This window comes from Lissotriton helveticus, chromosome 4_1 (assembly GCF_964261635.1).
Source record: "Lissotriton helveticus chromosome 4_1, aLisHel1.1, whole genome shotgun sequence".
Classification (NCBI taxonomy): Eukaryota; Metazoa; Chordata; class Amphibia; order Caudata; family Salamandridae; genus Lissotriton; species Lissotriton helveticus.
This window is the reverse complement of record NC_136063.1, coordinates 455,512,177-455,528,503: the sequence shown is the minus strand read 5'-3', so window position 1 is coordinate 455,528,503 and position 16,327 is coordinate 455,512,177.

The following is a 16,327-nucleotide window of genomic DNA, read 5'->3' as shown; positions in this document are numbered from 1 at the left end:
GGCTATTGGGGGTTATGAACAGTGGATAGATACTATTGATCTTAAATCTGTTCTAAAAGTTGGCAAGTGCAAGGCACAGAGGCTTTGCATTGTGCATGTCTCATCCCGAACCATATGTTGTTTTTGAATTCGACTATTTCACAAACCACCTGCTTTGGATTGGCTACTACTAAAAAATTAAATGCTCCTTCTTTTACAGGATTAGAAGAGTACCCCGGTTGGGATAATAATACCAGTATTTCTATCAGGGAATTACAGACCCTGTTGCTGAATTCTACTTTTAACATATACAGTTTGGATCCTAAGGGTTGACTGTTGTGGCACAGAAGTGCAGATTCTTGTCAACATCATTTTCTGGGTTTAGCCCCTGGCTACACACAGGTTAGGGTTGATCCCTGTTTTGAGAGTGACCATTCTGTAACTACCTATTCCGTAGGCAAGCTGTGTCAGAATTGGCTCAAAGCCTCCACTTTAGCGTTGGTTAAGCTTCATTTGTCCAAATTGACTGACGATGTTGATCTGAATGACTTTGTCAAGGGCCCTGATTCTGGCAGATCCAAAAGATGGATATATGCTATTTACAACGAAGTTTGGAAACTGTCCCAAATTGAGGCTGCTTCCCGCTTAAGAGCTATAGATCAAGCTAATTTAGAAAAAGTGCTAGCAGTTGTAGATAAGAGCATTAACACACTTTCTTCCCGCATTTACACATTTTATAATATTGTTTCGTCTTTTGTTGATATTGTGCAAGACGATGTCTCTGTTTTGTACCATGGCCAAAATCAATTGCGTTCCATTATGCAGTTTGCAAGGACTTTACAAACGTTAAAGGCAGGGAAGGTGCCTTGGGACAACATGAACACGTCCTCATTATTTGCCCCTTTTAATTTGACTGACAAACAGCAATTTATGTCTATGAAAGATGCAACTTTTTCTATGTTACATTTTGAAAAGTTAGAACCTTTGCCGTTTTCTGTGGCCGAGACAAATTCTGCTGTGTGGCTCGTATATGGGCTAATAGCATTACCTTTCCCTCTGTTCAAGTTTGAGGCTTTCATGAGGTACTATGCTATAGGCAGGTATGAACCTCTGGGTACCGCTTATCTCCATGAAGCTTGGTCACTACCATTTACCTATTGGTGCCTGAAGGAGGGAAAAGAGGTTTATCTGAATGGTGAAGATTGCACAACAACACCTGATCACTCGTTAGTGTGTAGGAATATCCAATTGCACGGCTCGTGTAATCAGAATGCGTCTAATTTGGCCTGTGTCTTAAAAGGTACACCGACACCTGCTATAACACCCACATTCACATTACTAGCAAACGGTAGTTATTTACTTTTAAATAATGAAGATTGTTGTGGGATGCTGGCAGAATTCCTTACATCGTTACGGTCTCCCAACGTGTAATTTGTTGTAAAAATGTAATGTTTCCTCCTCCACATGGGAAGCTGGATGTTTCCATCTGGCCGTTGATTCAGACCTTGAAGGCAGAGTTCAACAAAATGAGTCGAATAAGAGCTCTTTTGTCCTAGAAAGAAGTTGCCCTTACTTCTGCCCGTGAAACATTTGTCCTTCACGTGGCAAACACCCACACAGAAGTGGATTTCCCTTGATGCTCACTCTGGTTACCGGAGTGCTTCTATTACTTTGTTTATTTCAAAATAGATGCACATCCTGTGCCACGAGACGATTTGCCCCGGCTTTTGCTGCTCCGCAACCGAATGCATGATACTATGGAGCACTGCCTCTGGCTACATTAAGTGCAGCTTATGGATTATCGTTTCGATATTCCTTTTCCACATGCATCCAGCCTGTCTTTCATTGCCTGAGCTGCAATTTTGAATGGGCTCTGGATTTGTGTCTCTGCAGTACGGTGTCTCCCAACGCAGATTATGATCAACTGATGAGCCCCTTAGTTGCTCATGAATTGCTTTGTTCTGGCGGCGGGATTATGGCCTTTGCAGCGATGCATGGAGTCCTGAGACTTTGGAATATTTTTGCAGTGGCGCATGATTTCTTGGCACGCAGTTATATTGAAGTAAATCCGAGTTGTCCTCTGATGGTACTAGAGACTCCGGTTCTTGAGGAACATGTATGTTCATTCCCGGTATTAAATTGGATGGCTGAAATATTTGCAGATGAGAACAATGACTTCCTGTTGGAGGCTGTTGCAACGTACTTTGCATATACACTATTGGAGTGAGGTGCATTTCCTACTCTCTGTTATTCAAGACAGATATTTTTTTGGGCCTATTGGCTTTATTGTGCCCACAAGTGATTACTAATTTGAAGTTTTTTAAAAATTCGGAGTTTGCTCCTGTTTTTCCATTATGGCAAATTTGAACTTGATTCTATCTCTCGAACTTGAACTCTGCTTTCCTGCTTTGCCCACATTTCTTATCCGTGCTCCGATCAAGGGAGGGTGTAGTGGGGCTGAGCCTTACATTTATACAGTGTTAAGTTGGCATGACCTTTTTTAGAAGTTTAAACACCATTTTACCTTTTGCTTTCTTTTGCACACGGCACACACGCTAGTTATTGTTTCGCGTTAGGCTGAGAGTTTTGCTTCATGTGAGAATAACTTGTTTTTCTTCATTGCTAGACTTGCTTTGTAAGCTTAGTCTGAACTGTGTGCAGCTCAGACACTGGCGCCTTAATAATACACTGTGTAGGCATGATTGAACACACTTGGAGAACATTCTTATGCTGAGAGCTTGTGAAGAACTCGATGTAATTCACTCCTGCTAATCTCTGAGGTATGGGGTCACCTATGCAAGCCTAAGAGACCTTCTTTAGTTATAAAATAACCTACTAGCAAGGGAGGGTGAAATATAGGTATATATTAAACCTGTTTCCATTTAGCATTATAGCATGCTTTCTCCCTTTGTATTTAATGGAATAGTAAATATGCTGACATTCTTATTTCTTATAATATGTCTGCTTGTGTTAGCTAAGATGCTGCACCTGAGATCAGGGCGTTAAAATAAACATTTTAAACTTGCTTGTGACGGCTGGAATGCCAGAAACCGGTCCTCGGAATGCTTGTTTCCAGTCTAGGGAAGGCATGGCTTGGCAGTTCGGGCTGGACTGTTCCCATGAGGCACAGGGTCAGACTGATTTTCATAAAGCCATGTCTGAACTGGGGTGGCAGAGTGGGCTAAAGAACGGTGATGGATCAAACCCAGATCTTTTGACTGGGTGTGAGTGTTTGATTGGTTCTGATGCTCCGTCCATCACCACCCCCTTTTGTACCGCTTTGGCCGCCATAAGTGTGGCAGGGTATGCTCAGACGTGAGTCCCTTGCTCACTTTGCCACTGGATTCAAGCAAGCCAGGCTGAAGACGGCTGGAATGCCAGAAACCGGTCCTCGGAATGCTTGTTTCCGGTCCAGGGAAGGCATGGCTTGGCAGTTCGGGCCGGACTGCTCCCATGAGGCACAGGGTCAGACTGATTTGCAAATAGCCATGCCTGAACTGGGGTGGCAGAGTGGGCTACAGAACGGTGATGGATCAAACCCAGATCTTTTGACTGGGTGTGAGTGTTTGATTGGTTCTGATGCTCCGTCCATCACCACCCCCTTTTGTACCGCTTTGGCCGCCATAAGTGTGGCAGGGTATGCTCAGACGCGAGTCCCTTGCTCACTTTGCCACTGGATTCAAGCAAGCCGGGCTGAAGATGGCTGGAATGCCAGAAACCGGTCCTCAGAATGCTTGTTTCCGGTCCAGGGAAGGCATGGCTTGGCAGTTCGGGCTGGACTGTTCCCATGAGGCACAGGGTTAGACTGATTTGCATATAGCCATGTCTGAACTGGGGTGGCAGAGTGGGCTAAAGAACGGTGATGGATCAAACCCAGATCTTTTGACTGGGTGTGAGTGTTTGATTGGTTCTGATGCTCCGTCCATCACCACCCCCTTTTGTACCGCCATGTTTCCCACCTTACCTGAGGTATCCTAAGTCGCATGTTCTGGGTTGTCTAATCATTGGTGACTTTGCTATAGGACAAAGAGCTAATGGTATACTGATGCTAGTCTGGTAGGGGATTTTGGGTACTAAGGTGAGTTTTTGGTACACCCTAATTCACTGAGGTCCTGAGTCTCTCTGCACAGTTCTGTGACTGGGCAGAATACCTGCAACAACATCACAAGTGTCAGGTGCCTTTGTTGAAACTCGGGTACATTGGCATCACCTCATGACTGAGATAAAGTCTACTGCCAACAGAAGCATCAGTGATCCACCAATAGGCTGGCAGCGTACATTGCAGATCTCTCCCTAACCAGTATTGTGTGAAATTCTTAAATATCCACTAATAATCTTGCTACTGCTCCTATGGATGAGAGGATGATGTCAAGAAAATGAAATAAGAAGAGAAAATTATGACTATAAGGCTAACATTGACTTTAAATGTCATTATTGTACCAACATTTTATAAGATATCAACAGGTCACCTAGTAAATTTGGTGTCACGCATGATGCAATTTCTCACTGTGGAAAAAACATAATTGAAAAAATATTTTTTGTTGATTGCCATTGACAAAGGTATGTCCACATTCCTGACCACAAAACTACAGAAGCTATGCAGTCACTTACCATCAGGCAAAGATGTTTTCAATTAGCTTAATTAGGTTTAAATTAGTTCACACATGAAATCAGTGCCTTCATCCTCATCATTGTCATCTTGCTGATGCATGGCCAATATCACCCTTGGGCTAGCACTGCTAATACTCATCTGTAATATATAGGTATGGTCCCCAGTAGGGCAATGTTGTAAAATATACAGCAGAGCATCGCAATTACACAGACCTTGGCAAAAGAGTAAAGGAGAGCCAATTCTCTCTTGTCCATGCACCTGAATATGTTATGTTATGTTATGTTATTCAAGATTTATTAAGCGCACGGGCACCCAGAGGTTTCATGGCGCTGGAGGAGAGAAAGATGGACTACAATAACCTAACCGTGCGCTTGCTTGAATAACCAGGTCTTCAGTGCACCCCTGAATTCCAAAAGATTAGTGCATCTCCGGAGTGACAAGGGAAAAGAGTTCCAAACCTTCGGGGATAAATAGGCCCTCATAAGCTCAAATGTCCACTCTCCAGGACCTCTTGTTCGCACCTTGCCCTCATTGAAGCAGGCATTCCCTCGCATTTTTGGTTCATCAGAGCTGTCATTAGCCAGGTATGACTCATATACCCTGAGTCCTCTGAAAATCATAAACAAGGAAACTCAGCTTAGACTACTGATGTCTGCATCCACACATATAGCAGTTCAAATGGCAGAAACATAATTGAAAGAAGCCACTTACAAAAAAAAAAACTGCGATGATCTTCACAGTAAGTGAGATGACAGTATAGATTCTGATTTTCGGCAACAGTTCTGATTTTAATTGCTGATCCACTACCTCTATGGTATTGTCATCAAGGCTGTACTTCCTAATGATGTGTCTTTCCTGCATGATCTGCTGATCCAGACAAGGTTTGTACACCCATTCATTACATTGATATATAATCTCTCCATCTTGCCTTGGGTGATTGATGGACATATCTGGAAAATATAAGTGCACTTAATTGATGATTTTGCAGCACACATGGTAGAAAGTCATAGAGTAGAACAATCTAACAATTATGTAATTAATACACCAATAACCTGTGGCTTGCGTACTAACAGAGTTCTTGTTGTGGTTGGACTAAAATACGTAAAAATGTAATTTACTTTGGTCAACAATATCTTTTGATTTTGGTTAAGGCTAACTCAAATAAAAAAAATTAAACAAACTAGAAAGATTTCATTTCCATCTAGGAAAAAATATTTTTTAAACTACATGTAAAACATCAAAATATAAATTAAAAAAATTATAATAGCCCCAAATTGATGTAATATTTTTTAAGCATTGTTATTTTTTTGCCATCCGTTGAATGTAATGGGAACTGTATTATTGTTATTGAGGAAAGCAACTCTCTGTAGAGATGGTCTTACCGTCATTTTTCTAACAGAAGTGTCCCTACTGGCTCCTACTCAAAGGCCAAACAGAGTATTGTCCATCAGATTAAGGAGATCAGACCACGCACCCTGTTTAGATAGAGACATTCTGAAGTAATTTTGTATGTTCCACACCACCGGGTAGAACGTAGCAGTCATGGACATAAAAAATTACAATAACAACCAGTGAGAGTCATTATTAGAGTATCTAGGATGGGATAATTCTTCACAAAAAGGGCAGGTATCCCAATCACTTTATTCCAAGTGCATTGTAGGCTATTCCACTTATAAAACAGCAAATGGGATATCTGTGACACTTGTGACTAAGAAACTTGTCCATCAAACTCAAAAGAAGATCCTTACTTAAAAAGGGAGTTTGTTTCTGAAGAACATCAAAGTTTGGTGAACGGATGGCGAACGTTCACTAAACTTGCAATGCAGAGGAATCACTGTAATTGTGGTTCATCTGAAGGCACAGAAATCAGTATTGTGTCAAAAATATTGTGATGTCAAAATTAACACAAGACAAAATATTATTGGTATCAATATAATTTCTTTTAAATGTTTACTATAACTTAATTTATTATAGTCGTATATAATATGTTTTCAATGAATTTGGTTTTATTGATTATTTGAGTTATGCTATTATTTTAATGTTAATGATTTGTAATTAATTTTAGTAGAGTTTTTTGTATTTATAATACATTTAAAGGTTTGTTTCTGATTTTATTTTATTTCCATAAATTAATGATGGGGTGTTTGGTTTCCACAGAAGTATGGTGGGACTTTTTTTTATATGTATTTTTTTAATTGTTTATAAATAATTTGATTATTTTATCCATTTTAATCGGTTAATTAGATCCATAACTCAGTAAACTATTTAATTTCAATTACTTAAATTAAATTATTTTAACGTATTATGCTTTAGTTATTTGTATATTTATTATTTATCTTTATTATATTTTTTCATTATTGTGTAATATTAATTGTTTTCTATCATTATTTTATTTAATTGTTTGTTGGTTGTTGCGTTTTTAGGGTGGGACAGCGGAACAAGTTTTAAATATTTCTATTTGTTAGTGTTAAATAATTTTTAGGTCTCGGCTAGCGTAGGTTGCACACATGCGCAGTCTCGCTGGCGAGACTTTATGTTCTTAGTAGTGAGGCTTAAGCCCGCCCCTCTTCTCCATTGGCTGGCTTCCTAAACGGCAGCCAGCCAATGGAGAAGAGATTGTCTTTCCATTTAAGCCCTGTCTTTTTCGAATTGAGGGGTGTGTTTATTCGTTTCTTTCTCTCAGTGACGTCCTCAGTCAATCAACAAAAACACGCCCCCCCAGTCTGAAAAGGACGGGGCTTAGTTCCTTCGTGTTTACGCTTGTTCCCTGTAGGTAATCATTTTTGTCACATTTTACATGTTTGTTTAATTATACAAACATAGGAGTTGCGCCAACACCGGCGCTAATATCCTATCTTCACGGCGCGAGGACAACAGCTGCCGGAGGTCTCACGCGCTCTTCCTCTCAGCATGCTGTCTCAGCCTTATTTCCTCCAGCAGTAGGCTCCCGTTTACTGCTGCACGGGCCGGTCGTTCTTGCTTCTGGTATGTTTTACGTGTGATGTCTGACCTTTGATCGTGCAGCAACCTCAGTGCAACCCGATATTATGTTTTTTGGAGGGGAGGCCGCACATAATGCTGGCTTCAGAGGGCTCCAGCAGGAAAATGCCCTTGTTCTTAAATGTTTATATCCAGTCACCAGAGCACTAATGGGAAAGATGGACGGGGCCCGTGCCGCACGCAGGAGCTGGCGTTGTGATCGCGCAAACGCTTGGCGACTCTCTTTTGGGCAGCAATCAACCTTGAGAACTGCAAAATGGACCGTCTTGGCTGGACTTTAAGCATGGGTGACCCTACAGTTGGTCCGCTGCATCGGGGGCTCGTGATGGAGAGAGACTGTCAGCAGCGCAAACATGGAGATGCTGTTCAGAGTGAAGGTCCCTTAATGTAGGGAGATTAGAGAAGCCAGATATATAACTTACATATTAATTAAAAGGGGCACGAGACGATTAGTATCTCGACCCCGGAGACACCTCACAGTTACTGTGGAGCGTAAAATGAAGTGGCCGCACGAACGCCCAGGCTGTCATTAGTGCAGCCAGCACCGCTGATGAATGTAATTAAGGGAGCTGCTGTGCGCTCGGCCTTCAAGCTGTTGCTTCACCTGCACGTGCTCCCCGCTCCCTCTCTGAAACCAGAAGGTGCTGCATGTTGTCTGCAGGTCTGAGTTGGAGGCGTAGTCACTGCACATTCGCATCCGGGTGGCACGAGATGTGACCGCACAACCGCCCTCTAATTGTGTCACTAAAAATATCCACAGCCAGATGTGGTTAGGAAGCCTCAGTTTACCTCAAGAAGTCACGATGTATGAATTTGTCACTTATACAGTATGCAGCAGAAAAATAGCGTGTGGAGCGATTGGTCCGTGAGTTCCACAAAAAGGCACCACGCAGGCAAGCGGTCACAAACCGAGGAAATATTTGTGAAAATCTCACAAAAGCAAGTACATTGCGTACTTTAAAGAGTTTTCCCGTCTGTGGCTGTATGTTGGATTTTCAAACTGAAGGTTGCAAGTTAATTTCAGATATATGCAATTTTTTTTGTTGTCGGCGGTTTATAGGTGCACGACAAAGTGACCACATGCCCACCTCTGCTTATGCAATGACATCATAATGTCCTAATGCATCACTGGTCTCTACAGTACTTCTGCAGTAGTGATGCAGTGCTCCGCATTTCTGAACCTTTCCCTAAATTTGTGGTAGTTTGTTGTGGTTATAAATATTCACACACCGGAAGTTCTTTTCATCTTGTAAGATGTTCCGAGGCCTCTGCTCCCATCCATCTAAGCCCATCTCTTACCACTATGGCACTAACAGGAAGTAAGCTGTCAGAAAGGTCACATGCTCTCCTCCTCATGCGTGCCGGTATGAAGGCTTGTATAACGTATTAGTTTGCTCGAGTTGCCACAGTTACTACATAAGCTACCGATTGTTTAGACCATTTGGTTGCTGTTGCGATGTTTCTGTGAATTTTGTGATCAACAGTGTTGTATGGATATTTACACATTGCCTCCAATATTAAGCCAACTGCTTTGGGGCCAGGCTACCTGAGGTAACAGGGGAACAAGGTGGCAGGGTTATTATGCAATAGTCAGTTGCATAATCCAGAGTCTCTGTGTGTGGCTCTGTGTGTGTCTGTGTGTGTGGCTCTGTGTGTGTGTGGGTGGCTCTGTGTGCGTGTGTGTGACTCTGTGTGTGTGGCTCTGTGTGTGTGTGTGGCTGTGTGTGTGTGTGTGTGGCTCTGTGTGTGTGTGTGTGTGTGTGGCTCAGTGTGTGTGTGTGTGTGTGAGTGGCTCTGTGTGTGTGTGGCTCTGTGTGTGTGGCTTTGTGTGTGTGTGTGGCTCTCTGTGTGTCTGTGTGGGTGCAAATGCAATAGGTCTCGCATTTGCGAGAGATTAAGCTATTGGCATTGTAAATGACAGTGCCATTTATTTATCTGTTTTCAAGACCAACACATAAATAAAAATGTTGTCATTTACAATGCCAATAGCTCTAACTTTTGCAAAGGTGAGACCGTTGCATTATAAATGCTTGTTATATTATTGTATTTATAATCTTAACCACTTGCGTGCGCGCGTCGGCCAACGGTTGTGGTGAGCACTACCTAGATAGTGCTGCGCACATCCGTTGGCCGATGCAGCCCCGCCCACCTTATAGATCTGCCACACCGCGGCAGAATTTGTGCCACGGTAAAGGAGTTAAGTTTTAATGTTTATCTTATTTTTATTAAAGATTTATATTAAATATTTTATATTTTTTTAATGTTACATTTATTAAAAATTGGTTGACATATGTTTTAATAATGTGCATATATATTTAGTTACCTTTTAAGATTGAGGAATAGTTAATCTGTACCCTGCATATCCCAACACTTTCCGCTCTGTTTCAGAAGTTGGACTGGGAATAGTAGATCTGAAATCTGCAAAGTACAACACTTTCTCTATTGTTGTTTAGGTTGGAATGAGACTAGTAAGTATACCACTCCAATGTCCAAGACTTTCCATACTGTTGCTTAGGGAGGAGGGGAAATGGAGAATTTCACCCTTCTAAGACCAAAACTTTCCCTATTGTTGCTTAGGTTAGAATGGGAATAACACATCTGACCTCTGTAAAGTCTAACATGTTTCTAAAGCGCTTTAGATAGTAGTCATGGTAATATTTGTTCATTATGTGTTTGTTAATTTTTTGAATAGAGTTGTATTGGTCCGTTTAAAAATAGATTATATATTTACATTTTTATGACTTTGGAATTAGAATTGTATTTTTTTTATTAAAGCTGTATTTTTATTATTAGTGTTTGTAGTATATTATTTATATTATTTTTTTGTGTAATTATTTTCATTTAACTTATTTTCCCATTAATTTTTTAATGTAATTTAGTATTAAAGTTATTTTTATTTTATTTATATATACTTTTAATATTTGAGTAATATCTGTATGTATATTTATACAAATATAAATGCATTTTGTATTTAATATTGTAGAGCAATATTTATACACATAGCATTACATGCATTTAGTGAGTAATGTTAATGTCTATTTGGGCTACATGGTTGTTTTGTATGTTTGGGTTGTATGAGGTTAGTGCATAGGCAGTGGAAAAGGGTGGTCTCATGTATGTATCTTTTTTTAAACACACCACTTCTGTTTGGAGTCATTGCAAGTCTACATGTACTTTAGCAAAAACTTTAAACAGGTTAGTTTTAGTGGGTTTACATTATGTGTTTGACTTTATAACTACATTGTAAAAAAAATGTGCAGTACCTTACAGCTATGTTGTGTGTGGTGGTACCTAAATTGTGAGGCATGAAGCCTTGATGTATATAAACCTTTTGTAAGAAATGGGATTATTATATGGGTGGGTGACTACCTACCTCCAGGAATAATGACAACCCTTGTCAGGGTGAACCCTCAAAGTCACTAACTTAATCTGAGCTCAACCCCCTGGTATCTATGTCACAGAGTGAAAAGGCTTTTTTTTCATCTTTTTTTTAGTCCTCATTATCCATCAAGAAGGCATATAGCTCAGTGTAAAAAGGTCAAAACAGGCAACCAGGTTACCCTCTCCCTACTCATCAGAAGAATTACTGTCAGGGGAGAAAACTTTAACCATATTTCCCTCTGAGCAAGATCCCCAACCTCTTACGAAATTTATTTGAGGTGAGTTTTAAGGATTCATCTCTTTAGGCCCTCGTATCCCAACTTCTTTCTCAGGCTCTTTGCTATTAATGTTTTAATCATAGGACCTATTTCTCATTTTTCGAGACAATAACTGCATCTAATATCACAAGAACTTTGCCAATCTTCCCAAATCTCCCAAAAATGTACTCTTTTGACTGGTGGACCCCTGCGATCTAAAAGGTTTACCCTCTGAACAGATAATAACTATTCATTATATACAGGGGGTTTGGGAAATATCCATTTTAAGTATATCTCTCTTCTTGCCAACAATATCAAGTCAAAAAGGAGAGAATTTTATTTCTTAAATAATTTCACAGGTTGGGGGCCCCCGTTTACTACTCTAAATTTCACCATTGTCAGGCGTATCTTAATTTCTTGAACTAATACTTCAGTGATCATATTACCCACATCTTGCCGGAAGATCTCTATCAGAGGGCACTGCCAAAACATGTGGATGTTTTCTGCCTTTTCATAACCACAGTTAGGGCACTTTCTCACTTACTGTGCACCCAGCTTTGATAGATTCTCCAGTGTCCAATATGCCCTGTGTACTATGCAGAGATGATTCTTCCTGAAAAGTGCCGATTTTATGATTGACCAAAAGAAGTCATCGATACTTACCATAGGTTTTCCACCTCCAGGTTCGGCAGGTCGCTCTTCCAAATCTCCATCAGCAAAGAATAAGGTACCCTCCCTACATCCACCAACATCCAATACCACTCGGGTACTTCATTCTCCTGGGGCAACCTTATTTGTTTCTTCTCCACCTTTCCTCAAGTCTCATGCCCAGCTTGACAACTGGTAATACTAGAACTTCGAGAGGTGCCCTTCCGTTTTTCTCACTAAAGTTTCCCAAGAAACAAATAAATGTTCCTGCAGAATTTGTACTCATTTCTGTATTCATGCTTCAGCCAGGTGCATTGCCAACTTATCTAAGACACATACTGAGGTCATTGAGGAATTCAAAATGGGAGCAGAAGCACAATAATATGTTATTCCAATGGTCTGCCTAACCTGATACCATATTTTACACACTGCCCCCAGACTCTTTAACCTGTCCTTTTTGAAGTATTTGGGTTGGCCAAATTTGAACAGGAAAAAGTCAGGCTTTGCAGAGAGATCCCTTGTCATGGCTTTAAAAAGCAGAGTATAAGCCAAGCTGTCTGAAAGGAGAGATCTAACAGTCTTAAACTGGAATGCCTGACAATACAGGAAAAGACCCGGACTTGCAATCCCTCCATGTATTTTTCTCCAGCACAGCTTCCTCCAGGCAATTCTTACGCCTTTAACGGACCAAATAAAACTACTTAGTTCACCTTGCAGTTTCTTAAAAGCCCACAGTTTAAATTCCAAGGGTATTGTATCAAAAATAAAAGTACAGTTCGGGAGTATGGACATTTTAATTAAATTTGAAATTCCTAAAGAAGAATGCAGGAGACTGCTTCATGCCTTTAACACTTCTTGGTTTCTTCTACTGACTTGTTAAAATTTAATTCAGCCAGTTTATCAAGATCTTGTGTAGTGTAGTTCCTATATTCCCAATAGATATGAAGTAGGACATAGGTCAGTAGGTCTCTATTGAATACACTAAACTTAACTGTGATTGCCAGCTAGCTCCGAGGTCACTAGAAACTTTCTCGAATACACAAGAAGGGATTAGTTTCTGACAACTGCATAAACATGACAACTTTGTTTCCCTAGGACTGGAATAACTATCTTGAGAGTCATGGAAACAATAGATAAGTATTTCACTCAGTCAATCACAAATGCTTCGTTTCTACAGAGTTGCAGAGAAATAGTGAGAGGCATTTTCAATAAAAGGTTTATTGAACAGTCTTCTTTGTCATGCAAGAGAGATGAACTGCTACAATCATTAAATAGAATTTAAAGTATAATGTGTACAGCGAGAATAGTATTATAAAATAATACTGTAATAGCATGGTATGGTTTCTAAACCATATACAAATACATACATAAATAACATAGACTAAAATTCTCAACTGGTGCTTCTAAAATACGTCTACCCCAATATACCTAACCTACGTCTAGTACGAGGGAAGAAGTAAGTATGGTCTTTAGCATAGGTGTAGATTTTGCCAATAATCTACCAACGGTTTCTCTAGGTTCTAATCAGCTCCAAACCTTAGAATGAAGGAGGTCTGGTATCTCTGTCTCTGGACTCGATTTCCCAACACCTCACAAGGGGAGTCAGAAACACTGGACTGGATTTCTCAGCAGAGGAGGGCAGCTTCCTGATCAGTGTGTCAGCTGGAGAGTCGGCTTCCTTCGGCACTTGCTGTAGCGATCTGCGTCGGGCAAGTAGGTTGTCGAACTGCTCCGAACCACCGTGCTTTGCTATAGCAAGTGAAGGTATATTTATACCTTGAAGGTGTTTAGGAATGCCATGTTTGACGTAAAGTCGGGCATATGAACGTCATTAATGAACCCCTAAGGAATAGTTGTTCATTGTAAAACTAACTGAGTTCTTGGAGAAATCAATATTCAAGCAAGGGGAAATCCCTAACAGCTTAAGCTGGTTTTCCAAGAATTCGTTGTGATGTTTGAAGAACAGATGGAAGTAGCCACTGCTTATGATCGGCCACATGATGTGGTTTGACCAGGTCGATGGACACGAACCTGTTCTCCTTTTTACCAGCAAGGGGTGGCAGTAATACTGTTCTTGATCCGTGGATTGCTAGGACAGGTACTGGTTGCCTGTAAGAAGGCCCAAATTTCTTCTTGTGCGCGATCTTCTCTCTGACTGGATCCCCAAGCTTAGCAATCCAGACAACCCTTGCTGGGACGGTTGGCTTTTCTTTAGTGGTGGTTTGCTTCAGGAACACGTTACTTTGTTTCGTTCTTATTTCATTTAAGTCCTGTAAAACAGCCAAATGGTCTTTGATATCAAAGGGTTTTTAGTCTACCACTGAAGTCTGACAATTGAGGTCTGATACTATCATTCTGGTCCCAAAAAGGACTTCATATGGACCGATGCCCCCTATAGAACTTCTTGGCAGATTGCTAAGACTACGTTGGACACTTATTAGATGTTTGACCCACCCGTCACCCGAGCCTAATACCTTAGCTGTTATAGATTGCTTTATGTCCCGTTTTTTTCTCTCCACTACCGAATTTCCCTCAGGATGGAATGGACTAGAGTACCGCAATGCAACACCCAATTTGGCCATGGCCTCCTTGTAAGCTCGAGAGCTAAACGCAGGACCCTGGTCAGAATGTAGCGTGCCGACTGCGTATGTACCGATAAAGACTCGCAAATCTTTTATAACAGTTCAAGCATCAGCCGAGCGCTGAGGCCACATCCAAATGAATCTTAAGCATGAATCCACTGCGACCATGATATATTTATAGTTACCATCCCTCTGTAAGGGACCGCAGTGATCTAGGTAAACGCAAGCTAATGGTTTATCTGAAATTAACAGGGGTGTCTGCGCAGGACGTTTCACAGTAAAGAATTTCATCTTTTGGCATATTTCACATTCCAAAACATAATTTCTGGTTTGTTTCCTCATGCGCGGCCACCAGTATCTCTGTTTTAATAATGATACTGTGGCGGAAACACCTGCGTGTACAGAGGCAAGCCCTTCATGTGCTGCTAAAATTAGTCCTAATCTATGTTCCATGTTTGGAATTACCCTATCCCCCACTCCAGGGATTCGAGCAAACAGAACATTGTTCGCATCATTTATATACGAGTATTTGAGTGGAAAGCCTTTCGGTAATGTTTTACCACTGTCTTTGCTGTCTTTGCTTGTGGCATTGACAGCTAGCATTATTTTGCCGTCTATTTTTGTTTTTGAACGAGTGATTGCAGCTACGGAAGCCGCTTGCACAGCTGCCTTCGCGGATTCCTCAGCTAATGAATTCCCTGCAACGTGAACTCCATCACGTTGATGACTCAGTTTATGCATCACGTGAGTGTTTTGTAGTCCTTGTCATAACTGATCTTGTTCCCAAAACATTTTATGCTTGATTGTGCCACCTTTTGCATCTTTGTAACCGTTTTGAATCCAGTTCCAGCGGACCCCCCCCCCCCCAGCGCCTTGAGACCCTCCGGGTGAGTAGTGCGCTATACAAATGTTCTGATTGATTGATTGATAGTTCTGCAAGTATTCATTGTAAGATTGAACACAATAATACGAATCGCACGATATGAGTGTGGGGAATTCGCGGTCCGTATTCTCAAGCGCCCTCTTGAATGCTTGTAGTTCAGCTCACTGACCTGTACAATTTCCTGAAGATTGAGTTTTAGTGACCATAGTTCGGAATTTGCCATCGCGCCAGCGACCTTTAACGACCGCGCACGCCACACTATAGGCTTGTTTACCTCCCCTAGCGGGTTGAGATGATCCATCAGTGTAAATTATACATTCATACTGATCTAGTGGCAGAATTTCAGTAGGCAGAGGACATTCTTGTTCATATTGTAGAAATGCTTGTGTTTCCAAATATGGATCAAAAACGTATTCAACGTCTGTTGCAGCAAGAGAATTAATCTATTGTATCCGTCGTGGATGTAAAGCTTTTGCATTTGGAATGTGTAACGACCATAATTCGTTTACCCTGTGAGAGAGCTCTCTCTTTTGCTACTGCAGTTTGAACCGCTGTCAGAATATTTTCTGTTGAAGTGAATTTCATTTCTGCTTGTGTGTACAAATGTGATTTGTAAGCAATTGGTACTTTTTGACCTTCGTTAAAAGTTAAGTACATGAATACGTACGTTTACGCATGTTTGCAAATGTTTTGTTGCTAACATGTCTTTTTGGAGTGAACGCCAAAATTCTGTGTGTTTTTGTGTCCAATTTACTGTTTTGAAATCAGGTTTGATTCATTCGTAGAGAGGCTTGACCCTTTCTGCGTAGTTTAGAATGTATGTTCTTCCGAAATTTAGGAAACCTAGAATTGACTGTCAGTTTTTCAATGTTTTTGGAGGTTGGAGCAGCGCACATTTCTCTAGAAAGTTTGCTGCCAGTCTTTTGCCTTCACTTGAAAGTTCATATCCTAGAAAGAGGACATTTAAATGGGCAATTCTAGATTT